The sequence below is a fragment of the Haemorhous mexicanus genome, chromosome 1 (genome assembly GCF_027477595.1).
Source record: "Haemorhous mexicanus isolate bHaeMex1 chromosome 1, bHaeMex1.pri, whole genome shotgun sequence".
NCBI lineage: Eukaryota > Metazoa > Chordata > Aves > Passeriformes > Fringillidae > Haemorhous > Haemorhous mexicanus.
In genome coordinates, this window is record NC_082341.1 from 148,692,031 (window position 1) to 148,716,219 (window position 24,189).

The window sequence follows — 24,189 nt, forward strand, 5'->3', positions numbered from 1 at the left end:
TACAGCCATCTTTGGTACATCCAGTTACTTCTTCAGATCCCCTCAAAAGACATACGACCAACTACTTTTACTGAATCTGGATAGTTTTTCTTACTGTTAAAAAAAATCCCAACTAAAAAAAAAAAACACCAAAAAAAAAACAAAAAAAAAACAAAAAAAAACCCCCCAAAAAAAACCCCTACCTGACCTGACAGGTCCAGATTTTTCTAGCTGTGCAAATATGATCATTTTTTATCCATTTCTCCCATCATCTCAAATTTTATTATAAACTGAAAATCAAACTAAAGGTAAACAGTAAGGCTAAGATATTATAAGACAATTAAGTCTCATCCACCTGCTGGAAATATGGCAAAACATTTGCTATTCTTCAGTGATATCATACAACCTGAAATCCATGAAGATCAATGAAAATACACAGAATATCAAGCAGAGTTATGATTTTCTGCAATGGTCCATCTGTGAACTCTACAGGTCCATCCCATCTCGTCTCACAAGAAGTTTGCAGCAGTTCCTGGGGAAAACCAGGTACACAGGCAGAATGCAAAGACATAAAGAACACCTTTAATAATCCCATATGGCTCTGAAAAATACTCCAGCTGAAAATACATACTAGAAGAACCACAAATACACAGAATCCCTGTTCCTACCATTCCTTAGGCACCTGCTCACACAAAGGCTTAGGTTTCACTGAATATTAAGCTTTTTTTCAGGCGTTAACTTTATTCAACAGCAACATCTAGTTCAGTTTGTCCCATTCTTTAAAACTTAACCAAACTTTTCCACAGTTTTCATTTCTTTATGTTATATGTTGCTTGGGTAGGGTTTGTCAGTCCCCCCCAACACTGAACACTGGGGATTCCCTGAAGGTTTATGATGCTGTCAAGCATCTGGCAGCTAACTCTGTCTTGGCATAGCTGGAGAAGTTGAAAGCATCAGGAGTCTGACACCCCAGCTTCTGCTGAACTGGACACCACATCACCTTGACTTACAAACATTCTCCCTTCAATACCTGAAACACTGTTGGTTCACAGTTTCTTCAAAGAAAACAGAAGTTATTTGCCATGTGCTGTAGTCATGCTGGACAGCATTCTTCTTACTGCAGGCAGTATCATTCCCAGCAATGCAACCTGAGTTTTCCTAGCTTTTCTGGATGACTCTCATCTTCCTAATCAGAAGCAGCATTGTTCTAGTAGATGATTAAGTGGAGGTTGTGAAAGGATGTGCAAATCCAAGTGCACACATGCAGAGGGAAGAAAGATGGTGATCCTGGAGCCTGGACTTGCCTAGATGGACCCATGGTCTGACTCACTTAAATGACTTATTATAGTGTTTAATTTGTAAATGCACACAGTGCTGTAAATTAAAAGTCTGCACTAGTTCCAACTGCAGCTTTAACAATACCCTCAAGGACTTTATAAGTGAAAGCTATTAAAGGATAAAGCTACTACTGCTACTCCCACATGGCAGCAGAGATCCACCTGCAGCCTGTGGAGGACCCTGCACTGGAGCAGGTGGATGCCCAAAGGAGGCTGTGACCCTGTGGGAAGCCCATGGTGGACCCATGGTCCTCCTGGCAGGACGTGTGGCCCTGTGGGGGACCTACACTGGAGGGGTCTGTTCCTGCAGGACTGCACCCCATGGAAGGGACCAACACTGGAGCAGTTTGTGAAGAACTGTAGCCCTTGGGAAGGACTCATGTTGGAAAAGTTCCTGGAGGACTGTGTTCGGTGGGAGGGACATCCCACACTGGAACAGGGAAGGGCTTCTCTCCCTTGGAGGAGGAAGCAGCAGCAACAACCTGTGATGAACTGACTGTAACCCCCATTCCCCATCTCCCCTGACTGAGCAGGGAGGGGTGAGGTAAAGAACTGGGGATAAAATTAAGCCTAGTAAGGGAGAAGGCATGGGGGGAAGGAGCTCTAATTCTAATGGTAATAAATTCAACTAATTTTCCTAAGCTGAGTCTGTTTTACCCATGACAGTAACTGTTGAATGATCTCCCCCCACCCTTATCTCAATCCATGAACTTTTTGTTGCATTTTGTCTTCCTTCTCCACTGAGAAGGGAGTGATAGAGTGGTGGATAGAGATGCTCTGATGGGCATCTGGTATCTCAACACAAATCCATCTAACCAGCTCCCCAGAATTCAATGGCTATTTGATGATTAGTCAAAAACAGAAGAAAAATAAATCCTACCTCATGTTTGGTACCATCACTTTTCCAATGTGACAGAAGATTAATGGCTGTGCTGGCAAAGCACAATAAACATGAAGTATAACACAGACACTATGCAGTAGCTTAGAAGACAAGCAGCAGGTTATAAAACTAAGCTAAAACCTTCACATGAGCATGTGCTACCTCTTCAGTCTCACAAGCTGGTTCAGAGTGCTGGTTCCTGGCATAAGGGATAAGCATAAGTTCAGCTACACAGAAGCTTTACTAAAAAGACAGAGAGAAAAACCACCAAACATTATCTCCTCATTCAAAAAGTTCAAGAAGTTGCACAGTCTTCTTCTAGGGTAAGTTCACACAAGTGGCCAAACCACTTTGTGCATAGTGGAAACGCCTTCTTTGAAGTAATGAGACTTCACATCACTCTGGTGAAGAGTTTTCAAAAGCAGCCTCACCAGGCTCTGTGGAAGCAAAAACCAAATCCTTGCAGCCTGGTTTAGCATCTTTAAACAAAGAGGCATAAATTCTGTCAGGGATCAGGACTCCCAGAGAACACCACAAATTTCAAGAGTTCTTGAAGGAAAAGAGGGAAAGCAAGTTCTTGCAGGGAAAATGACTAATATTGAAAGAGTCCCATTTTCTGTTCTTTAACATACTACAATTTTGCTTATTTGTCAGCAGTTTTCAAGCAGGTTAAGTTTCAATTCTTACCTACAGCCAGTGCTGCACTCTGTTCTTGGCCTCCAGTCTGTTTTAAAAAGAAAAAAAGAGATTATGGAAATTAATTCTTTTACACCAAAAGTCTTAAATGCAATGCAATGTGACCTTGGAAAAGCAAACTCACATCTGTTACAGACATACTGTTCTTATGTATCTACTTCATAAACATAGTCCTGGGTCCATAGGCCACCAGGACTTTTTAAAAATATGCTAAAAATATGTAATTCAGAACTGTGTTTTATCTCTAGGCATACAAATGAATAGGGAATGCCATTATTTGGCAATGAATGTGCTTCCAGGGAAAAATGCTGCCATCTTAGACAATGCATAAACACATATATTCCAGAATAAATTTAATAACTAAAGAATCAAAGCTGCAATAAAATACCAGTGGCAAACTGTTCTGCTTGCATTTCACATTGCTTTAACAAGAAAATCACACAAGATTCTAATCCAACCACACAAATGTGCACTTGAAAAAATTCAAGGCTCGCATGCTGAACTCCAGAGAAGGCATTTTCAAGTACTGAAAACCATTTGCTTAACAAAGAAAACTAGTGTTCTTGGACAGCCTCAGTGTACTGCATACATCATTACCACCGTCATAACATGGTGAAATAATTATGTTAATAGTACAGTTTAAAGGAGAAGATATGGATTATTACAGTAACTGAAAGCTTCACAGGAAATAATAGTGTAACATTAGCTAGGGAAGGCTCTGAAGATATACAACAGCACAGGCAAGAAGAAGAGTGGAGACTTTAGTGAGAATGACTCTTCACAGCCCAGAGAACTGAACAAAACATAACCATCAGACAGCTACAACTGTAGAAATTTAACTCTCCATTCTTTTCAGTGCACGCATCTCTCTCAAAGAAGTTTCCCCCTTGACCAGGCTTAAGTTTGGGTAGCAGCTGCTTTTGCCTTTTTCCTATTGACTTCATCTTCCCCTTACTTTCTTAGAAGTAAGCAACAGACAGTACTTCAGGACAACAATATGGTTAACAGCACTGTCATTGTAGGAGCTACTGCAATTCCCTAAAATGCACTCACTCTCATTAGGCATATTTTAAATATGGTTGGATTTTTTTTCCCCTTCTCATGACTTCAGACTGCTCAATTTGTGCTTTGAGACAGCACAACAAAAATAAAACTCTGGAAATTGCTAGTCCCCTGCAGGTCAGGGCTGAACACAACTGGCATTGCAAAGAGAAACTGAAACCAAAGCGTGACCCAACACTACTCTAAGAAGCTAATTTCCTGAAAAAGAGTGAGAGAAAATTCAGATAGGACTGAGCTATAAACAAAACTAAGAAGCCTAAATTCATGAGAATGAGCTGAATATAGAGATAAATTTGAAAATGAAAGGAAAAAAAGCCCACTGTAGCAGCTAGTTTAGGGACTTTAAAAAAAAAGTGTCCTCTAATGGTACTAGTTCATTTCTACAGAAATACACCTATTTCCAACTGATAGAATTATTAGGAAAAAAAATGAGGTCAGGTCTTTCCATCTTTCTGGACACAATGCTGCACACATAGAGACATAAGCACTTACCACCTGCAAGAGCAACGTGAGGACGCTCGGGTGGCTTGTCCTGAAGGCTTCAATGAATGAGTGGAAGTTAATAATTACCAAAGCCTTCTAGGACTCCTGTGGTAATGAAGGCAGGAGGAGAACAGCAAAGCCATTAGGCAAAAGGGAAGCAGCCAGGAAAGTTGAGAATTATAGGTCAGTTGGACTATCATCAATAACAGGTAGAGGGATGTCAGCACAGGAATCCATTAATTGGTTTCCTATCTTTTAGTACCTTTGAACAAGCCTTTGAGCAAAACAGCTCACACTGAGCACCACTGATGCTGTCGCTTGGTTTACACTGGCAAGCTGACAGGTATTTGATTTTTTTACATAGTGTGACTTCACATCACAGTATTTTAAATTTAGAGGTTAGCACTGAGCAATATAATAAAGCAGTGCCTAAATGGATAAGAAATTTACTTTCTGATCTCTAGTCAGGGAGGAACACCAGCAAAGATGCATTAAAAACAGACAGATGTGAAATGATTGGTGAACTGGATTCTTTACAGAATTAATTTCTGCACTTTGGAGACACCTCAATTTAGACTAAAGAGTTTCTAAATGAAGAACTCTTTCAGGTTCAACATGCACTATTTGGGTTTTCATGCTGGGATAGAGGATTTGCAAAACCTCTGAGCTTCCTTCTGACATATCCTCAAGGTTTAAATCTGCAGATTATTATAGAAATACCACAAAAAGGCACAAGATGAGACATGTAAACTATACAATTTAATAGGTAGTGAAAATTGAATAATTCAGACCCAGCATTTTTCAATTCCTTGTGATTCTGAGGTAGTCAAATATTTAATGCTACATCACAGAGGAAAAAAGTTCTGGGCAGGAAAATTAACTTTACTCAATGGGTTACAGCTCATGGAGTCAAACAGCAGAGAGATTAATGCACACCATCCCAGGGATCACATTTAGACACACAATCCCCTCCCTTGAACTGCAGCCTAACTTCACCACAGCAGAAAGAGGCCAAAGCACATGCCAATATCTCAGGCCAACTACAACAGAAATTCAAAGAATTCACACAGTTGAAGAACCAAAATGAAAACTGTCTAGAACCATCAGAGAGGGACAGTGAACCATCTAAACTGTAGCATAACAGAAACTAAACCAAGCATCATTCAGTTTGTCAGAGGAAAAGCCTGCAGCTGACAAGTCAAATAGTACCCAGATAAAAAAGATGCAGTAAGTAAACTTGGCATCATTGTGAATGATGAAACTGGAGGAAAAAACCTCAATGAAAATTGGCTAACCACTGAGTAAGCCCTGTGCTTTGGGCATCCACCTCATATTGAACTGATGCTGCTTAACTCAGCAATACGTGAAAACAGATTTCACATGAGAACAGCTAACCATTAACTTCCACTATGAAACCACTGTCTTCTGCCCAACTGTAGCTGAACTAATTAAGAAGCCTCTACACTCAGGCACAGACTTGTCAGTGACTGTCAGTCATGATTTGCTACAAGAATGATGAGTTTTTCAGGCTTTCCAACACTCACGTTCTGAAAACACTGAGTGGTAAGAAATAATGATCAACAATTTTGCACCAAGAACCTAAATTACTTTCTGTCTACTCAACTGGTATCTCAGCTCATCACGGACTTCAGAAAGTATCAACTTCAAAAAGCTTACAGCACTTACTAGAAAAAGCTTGCATGGGATTCATGTACTCTATGTGAAATACTGGGCACCCAGACTAAAGCTGTTTTCAAAACACAAGAGACTGCTACTCTGACAGAGCAAATGTTCCAAGTCCTAGTTTACAGTTCAAGGTTGCACTAGGACTCCTCTTGGTAGGCATCACCACCTTGAAATCCATGTGAACCAGCTGTGGACTATGGCACAGATGTTCTCAGTTCATTAATGCTAACAGCCCTTGGATCCAGAAGAGAACAGGATCTAGCTCAAAGTCTGTTCCTGCTCTCTTGGTTCAGTTTCAGTTGAAATAAAGTTTGTGGAAACAGCTCTAAAAAACTTGTAACTCTTAGAAGCACACACTAAAACATAAAAACCAAGCCCAGTCCAAAACAGAGCCACAAGTCAAATACATCCCACATCTTGTGGGTAATAAAAAGAGAAAACTCAGAAATGTTTAGGAATAAAATTTGATTTTTACTTCAATAACAATAACACATGTCTAAGCTATAAAAAATAATTCATTGCTAGGATCATATTTCAAAGGGAGTTTCAGGGCATCTGCAGATGAACCCATGGCTCCATGCTAAGTGGATGTGAACCCTGGTGTTTAACAACAGTGATCACAGACAAAGTCTGTATGGCAATTGTATATGAGACTAAGACTAGCAAAGCAGGCTACCACTACTGCAAAGTGACCTCAGTTCTTCACAAAGAGCAAATGTACTGGTTGCTTGCTATAAAAACACTTTTTTGATTTCTGATTGTAAAGCTCCAGCTCAAATCTTTCTTCTCCATTGGTGAGGCAAAATTGCATCTTAAAAGTCCACATGTTATATTAAATCCTTCCCTATCCTGTGTAATTTCTCAATGCTGCTACAGTACCTAATATTACTTGCTACACTCAAACCCATGTTTTAAATTTGTAATTTAATAATAGAAATAGACTGTGAATGTATCAGAGGGTCTACTGTCCCACTATAATTTTTCAAGCTTATTTAATTTTCCCTAATTATTATAGTTTCACAGGATACATTATCTCTAAGCTGTTACTGTTGCATAGTAGCTTCACTTCATATGATCTTAATTTCAAGGTTGTTGTTTTTTTTTTAATACCTTTTGTAGTTAATGTATCACATTATATTGTTGTGGACTTGGCAGTGGAGGGTGATGGTCGGACTTGACCTTGCAAGCCTGTTCCAACCTAAAAGATTCCTCGAAAGCTTTCAGAAAAGTTTACATGCTGCATTGCAGACCAACAGGATGGACACAAGGTTTTATACATATATCCCTTGCAACAACTTCAAAAAGAAGTAATAAAAAAGGAAAAATGAGAAGATATTTCAGAAGCTTGTATGGCCGAAGAGGATATTCACACAAAACTGGTATTCAGCATGAAAATTTTTATTTTCATCCACTTACGCATAATGGTTTGTTTCTGGGACAAACCATTACTTTGGCTAAGTGGAAAAAGTAAAATAAACTATCATAATCTTCATTTTTGCATCTCAAAGCTCTACACAGAAAAAAACCCTGCAAGTTGAAAAGCAGCTACAAGGGGTTTTTTTTAACCAGATCAGAAAGTTAAATATTGCCAAATAAACTTTTTCAATTATAGAAATAAGTTGAGGAAAAAAAAAGGTTGGGAAACCAGAAGACAAATAAGGAATTTGAGTAAAGCAGAGATGGGACTTCTTCAGCTGTTTAATTTAGAGTTGTGTTTTAGTTTGTGTTCGGTTGCTTTTTTTTGGTAGTGGAGTAGGGGGTAGAGCTGCGGTACTTTAGTCCAAGCAACACAGCTTCTTTTTTTTTTTACAAAAAAATGAAAGAATTAGAAAAGACTGCAAGAATTATTAAAGCAAGTCCTGTGTCTAATAGTCAATTACTCAAACAACTGAACTTTCTACTTTCACTAACATATTATCTCCTGAATTTCTTTTGAACTTTCATAAATCCAAACCCTGAAGCGATTTAGTACTGGATATAAAACACAAGCAGAATTTTTAAGAACTCTCTAGAATTCAGGTTTTCACTCCTCAAAAAAACTACTGAAATATTCCTTCCTAAGGTAGGAAGAGATGGGGTATCATTCCTACACCTTTAAATGATACTGGCATTTGCTCTCCATTGCATGTTTAATGACTACCTGGCATCATTGTTTTGCCACAGTAGATGCTTCCTTTGTTTTTATGCTGTTAACACCCAATTGTGAAGTGTTTCTGAACACTACTCAAGTGATTCAACAGCTTATTTATCTAAGATATACAGATGATATAATTTATTAGGAATATGACAGAGTTAAACAGAGAGTTCTGGCTCAATATCATCAAAACAGAAATGAAACCATGTCCTGTCCCAGGAAGTTTGCACAACACAAACAGTAAGACAAGGAAAGGTCAGTAGGGCTTTCCCATTCACATTATTAGTAGTGTAGGATCAGCTCTGAGCAACGCCAAGACCCACAGCCCTATTCCCTAATGCTTGAACAGAGGAGTTCTTATTCCTTATAATCTAGATTTCTACTCTCAGGGTTAAAAATAAACCAAACAAACAAACGAAAAAAAACCACCAAAAAAAGCCCCCAAAAAACCCACATCTCTCAGGACTGTACTAGGTCACATGAACAGCAAGGAACTTCTACCACAAAAAAAACCTCCAAAAAACCCCAACAAACAAACAAAAAAAACAAGCCACAGAAGAGTTACAGTCACTTACTGTCGCCCTGATCTGATTTTTTAAGATTTTTTAAGCCTTCTGATGTTGACATTCTCGTAGAGAACCTTCTCACACACTTTCTGTAAATAACACATTGTTTTGCATTCTTTTATGGAGGAGGAGAAATTTGATAGACTGTTGGTTTGTCCAGTGTCATTGGAGAGGTGGCACTGTCACCCTCCAATCCACTGTCATGTTTGGAAAACTATAAATGTTGGAGTCAGAAAATAAACTTCCCTTTTGCTCTTCACCTTGAGAGCAGAAGTGTGCGCCTGTGTTCTTTTGTGTTCCATAGAGACAACTTACCACCTAAAAGATCTTTTTACTGGTTTTAGTGAGTTCTAACCATCAACTGTTCATCAACAGTAATAAAAAATTGAGAGCTGAAGCCCTAGTTACCCCTCTGATACATAAAACTCTAAGATGAACTTAGACCTAAGCTGATTATGCTACAGCTATGGAAGTATCCCACACAGCACCTCTTATTAAACACATATGAACGTGTTTATTTTGGATTGCTAAGAACACAGTTTAGATTTTTAAAAGCCTGAAAAGCCCTTCCTATGGACAGCAGCAGCAGTAAGTTTTGTCACAGGCTCAGGGCTGAGCAGTTTCTAGATGACAGTCAAGCAGTTCACTTTAACTCCTTCCCTCAGGGTCCCCAGGGCTGCCCCACTATGCAAATCTCAGCAGAGGCAGCTCCTTCCAGTTGTAACTTTCCAAAGGGTGGCTCCATGAGTGCCTTGGCACAGGCAGCAATTTCTGTCAAGGAGGACAGAAGAGCTCTGCTCCTGCCAGAGGAACTGTCACAGAGCACTGACTCTTGAAAGTGCCTCCAGCTTGTCCAGGAGATCTGTGAGCTCCATCTACACAAAGATTTGCAATAATTGTCACAGCTACAATTAAAAAGCAGAAGAGGGCAGGATATGAAGAACCTTTTCCAATCAGCTATGCATTGCAGTAATACAGTTTTGAAATTAATCTAGTAAAAACATGGAATGTCCAGGTTCAGTTCCTAGGGACTGTTGGGCACATTCAACAGCTTTGTCCAATAGGAAGGAAAACAAACCAAAAAACCAGAAGCTATACAACAAGGTCTTAATTCCTGCATTGTAATTTAATGGCACTGAGCCTCAGCGCTGCACACTATTTCTTTTTAATAATTTCTCAAATTAATTCCATGATCACCTAAAGGGAGGCTAGCTGCACCAGAGGGCATTCAGATGGGACATTAAGGAAAGCTTCTTCACTGAGGGGCACTGGACACTGTCTGGACACTGGACAGGCTCCCCAGGGAAGTGGTCATGGCAGACAGAGCTCAAGAAGTATCTGGACAATGCTCTTAAGTCACATGATTTAGTGGTAGGGAGTCCTGCAAGGAGCAGAGAGCTGAACTTTATGATGGGTGTGGGTCCTTTCCAACTTGAGACATTCTATGATTCTAAATAATAAAACTGCAGTTATGTGGTCAAGCAGTAAGCTGAACACTAACAAGAACTAAAGGACTTTAGAGTTCAAGTGCCTACAGAGTTTAAAAAAAAACAACAACCCTCCCTCCACAAAACCTAGAATTGTCCTTTAACAAGTATTTTAGAGTTCTTCTCTAAGTCAGGAAGTGAAATAAGCAACATCTGACATTAACCTAATAGAACAGACCACATAAAACTGAATATGAACCTCCACAGTCACCTGTCTCAACAAGCACAGCTTTTCAGGTCAAATGTCTTTCTATAGAGAAAAGTTTACATATTTTGCTGCCCTGTTTAAAAGTGACTTTTCAAAAAGTCAAAACAACCCTTAAATTAATGCCTTTGATTTGAAGGCTCATTGGACAAACAGAATTAAACAGTTCATGTTGTCCTGAGCAACTATTTACAGGTAAAGAAAAATGGCAGCTTTACCTTCATAAACAAATCGGCATGGCTGAAGTCTCAAGCAGAGCACAGTTTACTAAATAAGCCTTTAAACCAAATTCAAAACTCACTTATTTTTAAACTACTGTATTAACTATTGCAGTAGGACTACTACACATAAAGGAAAGATATTTTGGAAGAGCTCAACGCTGAATTCCATTTGATTACAGCGAAAAAGTCTTGTCACTGATCATCTGCAGATTACTACAATCTTTGTTCAAGCTTTAACTTATTTTACATCTTCTGTGGAAAAAAAGATACATTATCTTCCCTCCGTACAGGCACATTATTTACATTGATAATACACACTATTAAACTTCAAAAAACACAGCATTGCATTAAAGCTTCTAACACCTCAATCTACTCCTGTGCTATTGCAGCGAGGCACAGTAAACAAGCCCCAAGACAAAATAAAGCAAATAAGTACAAGACAGCTCAGTTCAGCCTAAAAAAAGTCAGACATTCCTCTCTTTTTGCCTTAGACACCACCATTAATGCAAAATAAATGCATGCTGGTTGAATACCAGTATCATGATCAGAATTTCTACCACGTTATCTTGAGTGTCAAAATCACAACAAGTACTTAACCTCCATGTACTAAGAGCCATTTAACACAAACCCACTTCCACATGAATGAGAAATCAATTCAAGAGGCTCTGCTGAATTTACAGACAAACCTACAACAATATATTTAGAGCACCAATTTCAAAGGAGATAGTTTTTAAGCTGTGGCACAAATGGGAAGCACAAGTGGTTTCAGTTGTCAGAAAGGCAATTTTTCTTAACATATTTACATTCTATAACATCACTGTAGCAGGTTATTCTTTTACCTCTGATATTCCCACATTACCCTGCTTTTGGTATCTGGTGGGCTTTGCACTGAAAACTTTTAGAAATATTTGTAATGTCACCACTTTCTGAGTTGGTTACATAGGTTTCATCAAACAAACAAACAAACCCATCTGAAATCAGCCATTAAAAGCTATACATTTATAAAACCTACTTCCTTGTTTAATGGAGGAAGCATTTAGCACTGAGCAAAACAAAACAGAACCTAGCTTTATATTTCTTGTAGCATGTTTGACTTCATACAAACTTTCTCACTAGTCAAAATCAAGCAGAATTCTGTAAACACATGGAATAGGGCCTTACTCAAATACAGTATCTCTTCTGCATGAGATCCTTCACTTCAAACCTTTTTTACACACAAGTATAAAGACAAAAAAAACTTTCCTGCTCTTTTTAACAGATATTAAGACATATTAAGGGATTTGCACAAAGAAAGACTGACATTGTTACTGAAGAAGTTTTAAAGATTCTTCACAAGAGGAAGCAAAACATTTAAAGATGTGTCAGCCAGACAAATGTTACTTTAATAAGAGCTATACAAGCCACAGAGAGTTCTCAAAATTAATAAGAAAATGACAGGTATGCATTTGCTTTCACTTTGTAAACATAATACTGAAGGTGTTTTCTTATTTATTAAAATTAACATAAATGAAAAACCTGTTAATCCACCCACAAGATCAATGTAATATTAGTACTGGAACAGAGACTTCACAACATGTTAATCCGTTTGTTCAAAACATTTCCCATCATCATTACAGGGGAACAATTCTAAGTTGCATGGAAAGATTTTTAAATCTTCAAGCACGCAGACAAGTTCAAGCTGCATGTAAGAGATAACACTACAAGGAGAGTGAATAACTATCAGAGATTATATGTGAAAGCAGAAGGCAATTATTAAGATCTTTTCTGAACAACTGATACTCTGGAAAAAGAATCCCATACAAGTTAAGTTAGCATAATGAAAAAGAACAGCTAATACAAGAAAAATAGGGCAAACACTGAAATGTTACTCATCCTTCAGTGTCTGTGATAATGGACAGTTGAAATATCTTAAGCAGAAGAAACAGCACCTGAATAAAATGGGCATGCACATCTTCTACAACCATTTGGGCTGGTCTGCACCACATCAAGGACCAGCTGGATTAGAATTTTTATCTTGGCACTAGTCACGCAAGACCCAGACACAGACACACTCTGCCCCAGGGGATGCAGCACGCATGTGTAACATTCTCTCTTCAGCACAGTCCCAGAGCTGGGGACCTGTGCTGACAACCAGGGTCAGGTCTAAAACACAGTAGAGCTCAGCAGGCTCTCAGCTCCTGCCTTTCCAAATCAAAGTTGCTGCTGAAAACAGTGAAACCCCAAGCTAAAAAAGACTTACTAATCCTAAAGGAAATACTGAATTAAGATAAATACTTTACCACAGCTGCAGACAAAGAGCTACTTCACAGAACTACACAGTTTCACTCAGCATGGCCATCCTGTTAAACTTCTCTCTCTGAGAGAGATGGAGAGATGATGGGCTGGAAAAGGAAGCCAAAGTAGGGAAAAGGACAGAAGATTTCAATTCTAGATTTATGAGCTTTTCAGTCTTCTGTACAGGGCAAGCTATGCACTCAAATTTTGTGAAAGACACACATTACTTATTCACATCATATACAATCAGAATAATCCAAAGTATTATCCTAAAAGTTACTATCAGATAATGATAATGTGGTTCAAACCTTATGGTGGCAATGCAGTGCTTTGGTACCTCAAATGGCGGCACACTACATGCCAGAGATTTTTTTCTCCTGTAAGCTGAAGGTCATACACTTTCAAACCCAGTATTTAGGAATGAGTCTCATATGTATTTTAGCTTCAGGAACTGCAATTTTACAGGCAACAAAACTCTTGAAATTACCGCTCAGAAACAGCTGCACTATGAAAGTCATCTTTATATAAAAAAAGCTTTGTTTTTACTATGTCATTCTGACAGATGCACATTGCTGACTACTATAAGCTTTCAAAACTTTCCTAACATTAATCTAGGTTTGGCAGAGTAACCAATCCAAGCATTTGAATATTCTCTGCAACAGCTACACAAAAGAACTTTATAAAGTTATCCTTGACTGCTTATAAAATTTAGGCAAATTAACTGGCAAGTGAAGATTAATAAAGCATCTGTAAATGCTTAAGTCATGAAAGCTTAATGTTTTCTTCTTGGCTAGGATGTGCCTCCTTCCATGTTCTTCCTTGAACGCAGCCACATCACCCAATTTGGGCAAAGAAACCTGTCTTGACACAAATTTCATGAGCCTGCAGCTCAAGTGGCAGCAGTAAACAGAAAGGTAAGATCCAAGCTTGATGGAAGGTGTACAGGAAGGTATAATTACAGAGGAAAACTGCTACTTCATTTAAAATATTAAGTAATTGAGAGATGAGCAGTAACTCTGGTACCAACTATCAATATGCACATGATTTACCTATGTCAAGACATTCCAATGTCCTAAATCCTCAGGTTTCCTTGTGATTGTTGTGCAATATTCTAGCTCAACATCTTCTTAACTTAAGGACTGGCAAACTGCTATTAAGTGGTCATAGCTCTTCACTGATGATCCTATTATTGCTCTGTACCCAGAAGCAGCCTGCACAGACTTGGTATGTCTGGGAATCACAAGACATCCTTAGTTTTATTATCATACATTAACCTCAGTGAAAATTAGGCCTCAACAAACATCCATTGAATAATTACAAGCACATTACTGGCATCTTCTAAAGCATCTGGACTTCTGTAAAGGCTTCCCTTTGTCTCTCTCCAGACTATGAAGCACTATATTTGAAGTTTCACTGTTTGCACTATCACACTTCAAATAGTATTTATACAGACACATCGTATTTGTCTCAGCTAAAAAAGCAAACAGACTATGTCTAACATGTCATTACAGGGGAAAAAAAAAAAAGCAACAGTCTTTTTTCTTCCATTGAGAGAGCAGGAATTTAATCAATTTGTATTCCAATTTAAATGCCCACACATTATCCACTGCTGCTGAGTCTTTTGTCTGGTGAGCTACAGTTAGAAAGAAAAAATGTTGCGTGAACTACCTGCTTTCAACAGATCAAAATACTTTGTATTCCTTGGCCTAAAATATTACAGAAAACAAAGAAATATTCTACAAGCAAAGAAACCCAAGCAAGTGTTTACCAGTTAGTAGTATCTTCTTGCAGTCTTAACAGAGAACTCCCTTCTTCAGATTATTGATGCAGCAGCTCGTCCTCACAATCTGAAAAAACAGAAGAACCCCATTAAACATAAACAATACATGGTATTTCAATCACATAAACCAGTGCCAGGGGTAAATCAAAGTTAATCCTGCAGTGCCAAGGAACCTACATAATCCTTTAGGAATGCAAATGAGACATGCAGAATTCAAAAACACTTGGTGATTTTATGGAAGTGACATTACAAGCAAACAGAGAAGCATCCTTACAAACTCTTCTGTGAGTCAGTAAGGCTATTAGCTAGCCATGATCACAAGCATCAGAAATAGAGCATTGCAGCTCAGCATTACCGAGTTAAGTTACATATAGTTACAGCACAAAAAATAGAGCATTACATCTCTGCATTACGGAGCCGAGTTACACATAATTGCAGCAGAAAAAAGTAGGTCTCAGTTCAAGCTTTATTTACAGTGCCACATACATTGCACACAGGGAAAAGCACTTCACTGCTATGGTTTTCATCAGTTAAAGAAAAATGCCCCCAATAGAAGTTTTTACCTATCTGGACTTCTCTAGGGGTACTAGGATTTTCTGCTTCAAAATTACGCTTCTGGTTTAGAAAAATTAGTATTTGTATGGTCAGACAAAACAGCATTTCCTATGGAAATGCAGCACTGAGAGATTCCATTGCAAACATTTGGAGGGTATTTCAGCTCATTTGGAGTAGATTTATATAGCAAGCAGCCTACCTTTTTTAGTACAGTAACTGGGTGATGAACTGCCCAGAACTGATACCTTTCTGTTGTGGTGAAAGGTTCATAAGTCCTTTCCCTTTAGGGTTTTGTAGGCTGCTTCTCTTTCAGCTAATTTAAATATTCAAGTGTTGTCACTTAAAGTGTCTCCAGTAAAACCACTGCTGCTCCTGCTTCAGGTTTTCCTGACACCAGAATCCTTCTTTTTAGTATCTCGCATCTCCAAGTTTCTTTAAAAGGAATGGTCTTCCCATTTTGTCCTCCAATTCTCTTTCTGCTTCTTAAAGCAAAGTCAAGCATATTCTGCAACATGTCTGTTTTTAGCACAAGCTTGGTTTAGAAATATAAAATCCCTGTCATGTCGTTTCAAATCCAGCTGAAGAGGCATGAAATATTCAGTGCTAATTTGTATTTAATCAGCTATCACCAGTTCCTCTTACATCAGGTAATCCTGATTAACGGGCATTTAACAAAAATATGTGGCTTTGCAGTTAAATATATAATCACAAACACAATAACATTACTGATTTGCCCCAGCTTGGGCAAGGGTGGAGGGAAGAGGAAGAGTTATAAAGCATCGAGGATGGGGAACGATTCTAGTTACAGTGAAAACTACCATCCAAAAGGTGCCACTCTTTACCTCCTGCCCTCTCTGCAAAGGGAAAACCTGCAACCTGAGGAGCACAGCTAGGAGAAAAGGCAAGGACCGTGAGATACTATGCCAAATATAATGGCCAAATAAAACCAAGGGATCCTATCCACAGCTACATTGAAGCATATAATTGCAACAGACAGCTGAAAAGCAAAACCAAAAAAAGAGTAATATTAACTAATGATAACTTTTGCCAATTTGTGTCAAGGAAGTACCTAAGATAAGCAACTGCCTGTCAAGTTCATGTGTCGGCAGTTTTTTTCCCCTGCAAATGTTGTAAGAAGCACTAATTCTCTTTCTTGCAGAAGGGGAAATCTAAAAAACACCCAAAACACTTTTACTCCCTTAATGCATAAGCTTTGTTTAAACAATTGTTCCACCACCCTATTCAGTCCCTTTCATTCATGGACCTCTTGCCAGACAACTGTATAGGTTAACAATTATCTTATAAACTGAATGGAAGCCATAAGATCCTCTCATTCATGCTGCTTGGCAAGCAGACAGCAGAGCAGTTCCATCACTGCCTACAGTCCATAACAGAATTGAAAGTCTTGCTGCCCGAGTGACCATTTAAGAAACTCACAAGTTCCTTCAATACACTCAATCAAAAACACTTCCTTCTACCCTGCTACACGGCACTATGAAAAGCTTCTTATTCAGTACCAAAAATTGATTTTTTTTCAAGCATGATTGATCATTTCATTAAACAGGAAAATTGTTATATTTCTGTTGTTCCACTGTCAGGACACTTGGCATCATGTTGACAAATCTGAATGGTTAAATCTCCTTTTAACTACTGAAATCACAAGCAGGTTTACTGAAAAGAATACCTAAGCTCACTGGAAACCCTTCTGCCCTCTCCAGTCCTGCACTGCTCCCACTCCTGGCTGCTCAGCATTTCCTGTGCTGCAGTTCCTCCTCCCTGACAACCCATTCCTGCAGCCTGGCTTCAGGAGAAAGTGAAGCAATGCCCGCAGCAATTGCTGTGGGGCACTTCTGGATGGGAAAATCCCACCTGGCAGAACTGCCATATGTTACAGTGGATTGAAGAGATGACGGAAACATCCAGAAAAGCACTGGAAGCACATCATCTGCCAGCACAGGGCAAAGAATTAAGCCTGGTTGTGATAGGAGGAACTGGAGAGGAAGGAGGCTGCTGCACAGGAGCACTGCACACAGCAAGGACAAGGCTGCTGAGGGGGAAGCACACACAGAAAAGCTGCCGAAAACATGGCCCCTTCAGAAGATCTCTACAGCTTTCAAGGCAACAACTCCTTATATATGATCTAGATTAATCCAATTCAGTCCATAAAACCTGTCAAGAGAGATTTATTTTTCTTTTTAAATAACACATTCCCAAACTGTAACCTACAGTATAAATAGCATAGCTGAGAAAAACCAAGTTAGCTGCCATCTTAGTTTACAGGCAAGATTTGTTCACAAACTAATTTTCTTTACTTCAATAGACCTTTGTGGAGTAAATTAACACTGTTTCTTTGACAGGCTAATGAGAATAGCAGGTGAACAACAAAAGAGTAAGCTCATTCCCAGGAGATATCCTTGCCTGCCCTCCACAGACTGTGCTGGCATAGCTTTGTAGGATGATGAATTCAGAAGAAGGAAGCAGACAATAAACCTACTTGTTCCTGCTAAATTAGGGAGACTTCACCTCTTGATGTAAGCGACCATCCCTTACTTCATTAGTTTTGTCACTTAAGGGGAAGGTGGAATTAGCACAGCACCTGATTAAATCTTGTTCTCCATACAAAATTCATGCTCAAGAAGACCATTAACCATAAAGATGCAAAAAGCCTTCTGTGAATTGCACAGTGTTTGCTCTTCCCTGGGTACATGTTTCAACAGGCAGAGGCACAGCAAGTGCTTCTCAAGCCTCCAAGTTTCACACTCATTTGAGCTACAAGGAAGAAAACTTCTGAGAAATTTATTAATGGCTATGTCCTTAGGAGCAAAGGGTAAAGCCACTAACACAGGGCTTAGCTGGTTTTACTGAGGGATTCAGGGCACTCCATTCAAGACAGTTTGCTGAAATACTGAGGCAAAACAGGCAGTTATTGTCAGATATAGCAGTGTCTACACAGAGCTTCAAGTTAAACAATTTTGCAGTCCTTGCCACCATTAAAGCAAGACTGACGCTTGCAGGCCTTGTAAGGGCCATGTCAGAACTGGCTACATGTCTTCACATGCAGGTAACAGGAATGACTCAGGGCTGAGACGCAGAGGGAAACAGATGCAGAGGTCAGTCTGTCCTTCAATTCTCCCCAAACCTTCAACTGCTGACCCAACAGCCCACACTCCAGGTCTCTGCCTTGCTCCAGTCAGACAATCACATCCCAAGGACACTACTGAAGTGACCATCTGGGGTGGCCTGAGATGCCATTTTATTTCCTCTTTATTTAGTAACCTACACAGAATCTTCAAAAGCCCAGACAAATGTAGATTTCACAACTTAACATGCAGGCTATTTCAGCTCAAAAGCTTTCTCTGAATTCCATTTAGGAGAAACTCCACCTAGCCTGTATACCTAACACTGTTGTGTAGATATGAACCACATTTAAAAATCACATGACACACATTATCTTTGCCTGAGCTTGATTTTACTTAGTCCAAAACATAGAGACAGTAATGTGGATTTAAGGTGATGCATCCTCCCTATCACAACAGACTGCTAGACACAGCAGCCTATCTGAAATGCACAACAGCCCATCTGAAATGCAGAGTATACAAAATTAGCAGAAGAAAAAATATGCTATAAAGATCCATAAAGATAACCAAGTGTCAGAAGGCTTACGGTACCTTGCAAACAATTCTGGCATCAGACTAAGACAGCACACACACTGAGCAGTCAAAATAACCCCTGCAGAGCTTCTGGCAGGCTACTCTCCATAGTAAATAGCTGTGCAAAAAAGAGGCAGAAAGCAACAAAACCAGTGTCCTACAAAAACAGGAAAACATAAAAATACCAGAACTCACTAACAGGTCCACAACAAGAAAACTTGAGAATTTTATATGCCACTAAAATGATACAGGCTACTTCTTTCCCTTAGGAACATATTTTGCCAAAACTTTAATTTTCAGTTGAAAGAAGAAATTCTCCTGTGATTTGAGGAATTGGTAGTCTGAGAACTATTCAAAAATCCCCAGATATTCACTTCTGCACAGCTGAGAAAGTAATCTGTCATTCCTTTATTTCCAGGACAGAAATGAAACCGAGTGTCAAGATCAAATAATTACACTAAAACTCAATAGTTTGAGCTTCAACTGTACATCATGCAGTTAATAACACTGATGCAAAGACACATTCCAAGGTTAAAACTATTTGCCTCCAGAAGTCTGCAGCTCTGCTTCCATGTAACACTGGAGCACTCTAGTGACACCATTTTCAACAGCTAACTATTCCTTTTTTTTCATTCATCAGAACAGCATGAGTTACAGGACCTATGCATGTTAGTCCTTACAGGTTTGACCTGCAAAACCATTAACTATGGTTAAAAATGTATCTCTAGTATTTATTCATGTACTAGAAGCTAATTTGTGAGTAAATTAGGATCATCCAGTTAGCTAAGAGTTGCAAAGACAGAGATGGAAGACACACATAACCTTCCCTTGTCCTATGGCAAACATTTGGCAGAGGTTTAAAGTATTATCAGCCCAACACAATGTATTCTCTGAAGTGTAATTTACCAAACAAAACACTGACCAGCTTTTCCTCCAATAATTACTCCAAAGTCATATAAAGGATTTCCAATTGTGAACACTTTCTCCTGTCAGAGCTGTATTGCAGCTTTGAAGCACTGGACTTGGTACTTCAAGCTCAGTACTGCAGCACAATTTAGCAACTTCCCTTAAAAACACAGGTTTTCAAAATAATTAAGTATTACAGAAGGACTGACATTTAGTAGATGAGTATCCTTATCACTTTTTGTGTTATTATTTATTAATTACAACTGGAAATAGTGTATGCTCCAATTTCAGTAGACTTTGCTCACACTGCAGAAGTTCTGACTCCCACCAGACTATTACTGATCTTCAAGCCCAAATTTACTCAGCTTCTTGGAGCTCAGGAACATGTATCTGCATTTACTACAAATGCAGCAATCAGAAGAAAGTAGCTCTTGTGTAAAAAACCAACTAAACTGAAACTGCTAAATACTTATTCCATTTAGCCATACAATAAGCATATGCCTCTGTTTCAAAGACAAATGTGGAAGCAGTAAATATGCCAATCATTTGAATACTCTTATATTAGACAGGATTAAAGTTTAACTGTGAGCGGAAAAGAATGTATTTGATGCCAGACTTGAAAAAACACGTTGAATATTTTCTCCAGTTCCCTTTTGAAACAGAACTACTCTTCTGAGAGTGACTCAAGTCCTAGAGTGACTCAACTCAGAGATGAAGAGGCAGGACACAGATGACATGTTCTCCAGATTAGTAATGGAGCAGGTTTCCATAGCAGGGTGAAAAGGGCAAGTACATACAGACAGACTGAGACAGGACTAATCTTTTCCTATTTCTAATGAGAGGATGTTCTTGATAAATACAAAGAAGGAAGACAATTAATTTCATACCATGTAACTTATAGAAACTTGGTCAGAAGGGAAGAGTCCTTGCAGAAAGTCTGATAATTCTTATAATGAATGTCAGGAGCAGTTCTTTTGTCCTAAAACGTTTTTGCCATACAGAGAAACAGGCACAAGGCACAACCTGGAATATTTCTTCACTCTCAAGTACAGCTGCCACAAATGTTTTGACCTCAGATCTCAGTTAGTGTGTGTTTTCTCCTTGGATACACAACACCCAACCAAGGCACTGAATGACATTATAGAAACCAGGAATTAACACACGGACTGATCGTCAGATCAGTCCTGTTTTGTTCTACTGCCTACAGAAGCACAATGAAAGAAGATCCTCCTGTGACCAGAGCCAGTGGACCAGTTCTGCTTTCTAAGAGCTTTAACTGTTACAGTTATGAGCAAGCTACACAAACTCTTCAGTAAGTTAAGGCTTGTAATTATAGGATAGAAGCTCCATATTCTAACTGCAAGATCAGTTTAAGATCTCACTTGGACAGAGATCTGTCTAAGCAAAGACTAAACACAAAAGACTTTCCCACTCCATAAAAATTCCTTCTCACCAGGATCTGTTGTGCTTAGTCTTCCCTGGATACACACCTGAAGCCCCCATTATGTAACACGTCCCAGCTTCAGTATCCTTCATATTCTTACTTAGAAAGTGTCCCAGCTTCAGCTAGGAGGGAGGCACGAGTCTGGCTCTCAGGCAGACAATCAGTTTAAGACTCCTTAAATAGAGGGTAGAGTCACGTGTCCCTTCTACCCATCATTATGCCAACAAGTCTGTAATTTAAAAATTCTGAAGGGTGAAGAAAACCTAGGAAAGATGCCATGAAGCTCTTACTCTGGGTAGTTGGTCAATATATCCTTCCCCCCCCCCCCCCCCATTTTCTAATCAGCTGGATTTAGACAACCTTGTTATCTAGTCCACAGAGAGGCAGGCATTAGTTCCAGCTCTTAGTGATGTTTACAGTACCTAACTTTATCTAATGAGTAAATAGTTTAAGCTCTTAGCTAAAGCAGTCTGAATGATCTTTTCAGGATCCAATATTTGTTAAAAAAGAAAAAAAAAATGAAACTGCAAAGCTTATGTTTGAGACCTTGAGTAGAAAGTCTCACCCTGACAAGGTTGTCTGTCAACTCTCAGCTTTTACATCCGCTTCTCACTACCAAGACATTAAAGGCAACCGGACTCCTGTTTCTGCACAGGAAATCTGATGAATTTTCAAGCCATTCTTACACTCCCACATCCTCTCATTTATGAATGTACTGAGATAGCACAAGATCTTTGTTCAAAGGGTACTTGTAGATGCCATCATCTCCAGAGGCATTTTTCCTACATTTAATGTGCAAGTTACAACCTCAGCCAAAACAGGAGCACAACAATTTTTTCTATATTACCCTGTATTTGGAGTAACAAAGGAAGTATTTAAGAACAAGTCTTACATTTTTCTGCTTAAGCAAAATTACAAACTCCAATGTTCAAATATTCACACATATTTTCTAGAGATTGCAGCAAGACAGTTAGTTCATGCTTTGAAATCAAACTTTACTCCGGAACAGAAGTCAAATAATAATAAAAAAACCCCAAAACAAAAAAACCCAATTTTTTTTTATTTAGAGATGTGTCACACTACAAAGCTTTTTTGCCCTTCTGAGGCTAGAAAGACTTACTTAAGACTAGCAGATTCTGAAGAACCACTTTCCATGAAGAAATACAGCTACAAAACTCAAATCCACACATGAAGAAACGGAACTGTGTCACACAAAACTGTGAAATCATGGCCAGCATAATTCTGGTAGACACAAAGCTGCTGTATTTAAGTAAAACTCCAACAACAGACATCCACAGGTACCAGCTTCCCTTCATCCAATTACCACTTATTTCAGGCAGATGCCAGCACATTCAACAAGAGAATCATCAGTACAAGCACTTCAAGCATCCTGAAAAAAGTCCTATGACCACCAACTTCAAGAGTATCACTGAAAACCAGGGATAAATTGTACTAGTATGTGTAACAAGACTTGAAATTACAGTGCCTGGCTTCTACAGTCTCCAAATTTAGACCAGGGACTCCATCAAACCATGTGATGAGAGAGCTGCTCTACAGGCAGAGCATGCTTTAGGCTGCTTGTCCATGAGAAACCCACAGGGCCTTTCAGCACACCGGGCAACCAGAGCATGGGCAGTGCTACACACGAGGTTAATGTTCAACCAAACCAAATGCAGAGGCTCCAGAGCTCCTCAGAAAGGTGGGAATGGGAAGAGTGTGACAGGAATTGTGTGCTGGAAGCGCAGCACGAGCTCCAGCCTGGAGAGGTCCAAAGGGAAGCACACGCACACACACCATGGATGTGTAACTTCCAGCAAGGAGCTGCATCCATCACGTGGTGCTGCAGTGCTCACCTGTCCAAGGACTGTGATTCAGTGCCTACAAGGTGGGTTGGATTTAGTACAGATGCAAAAGTTAATTGCACACCATATACGTGTCTGGCTGCTGACAGAAGTCTTACACACACAGACACTTAGGAGCACTCAGAAAAGTTAAAGCATCTGCTCTAACAGGACTGACTGAGCCTTGTTGGCCTTGCTCAGTACAACTGCAGAAAGCTCCCGTATCTCTCTCAGAAGGAGTCTCAGAGTAAGTAAAGCTAGTTAACTTTCACAATGTTTAGTTTGAGGGTCACCATGCCCAGCATGGGCTAAAACAAACATTACCTACTATGGAATTATTTGTATTGCCATTCATGAACTCACACAATTTATCAGGGACATCTTATGTGGCAAAGACACTGCCAAAGAACTGCATGATTTATGGGTGTTCTTATAGCAGAAATCTCTTATAGCAGGACCTTTCCAACAACAGACATTTTCCAGCAATCTCTGAATACTGGAATGTGACAAAAACAAGACAGAGGAAGTATGAAGACTTACATAACGATAAATCTTGTTAATAAAGATATGCTTCTCACTGTGGCTGAACTAGAAATTTTTTTTTGCCTAATGTTATTGTCATAAGCACCAAAGAAAGCTCACTAACAAAAGGAGGCCTGACTTCACAAAGAGGAGTGCAAAACCCTTTTGCATGAACAAGAGGCTTACAGTAGTTTTCTCGTCTTTAATTTAAAAATAATCTGGTTTTCAATAATTTAGTAACAAGACAAATATTAACTTATTCATTGCCGTATCACTCAAATATAGAAATGGATGTTGGTCTTCAGGGCCTCCATCTCATTTTTGTGCAAATTGTTATGTTCTTAAAAATACAAGCATCAGCAAAAATAGTATTAAAAACAAAGCCACCAACAATGACTAAGATCTTTCAGATCTGAAAGTATGAAAAGGTTTCACTTGGATCTACTTTCAGTTAATGTATCACTGCAGAGAAACTAAAGGA

The 24,189-nt window shown here is 39.1% G+C and overlaps 1 protein-coding gene across 7 annotated transcripts in view; it reads right to left on the reverse strand.

The window, feature by feature from the left end:
- Nucleotides 1–24,189, reverse strand: part of CYRIB (CYFIP related Rac1 interactor B) — a 96,822-nt gene that overhangs the window by 27,420 nt on the left and 45,213 nt on the right. For all 7 annotated transcript variants that reach the window (XM_059867116.1, XM_059867138.1, XM_059867108.1 and 4 more), the window contains exons 2-3: nt 14,779–14,857; nt 2,884–2,920 (exon numbers count right to left, since the gene is read on the reverse strand). The gene's annotated coding sequence lies outside the window, so the exon portion shown is untranslated. The remainder of the gene's footprint in view (nt 1–2,883; nt 2,921–14,778; nt 14,858–24,189) is intronic.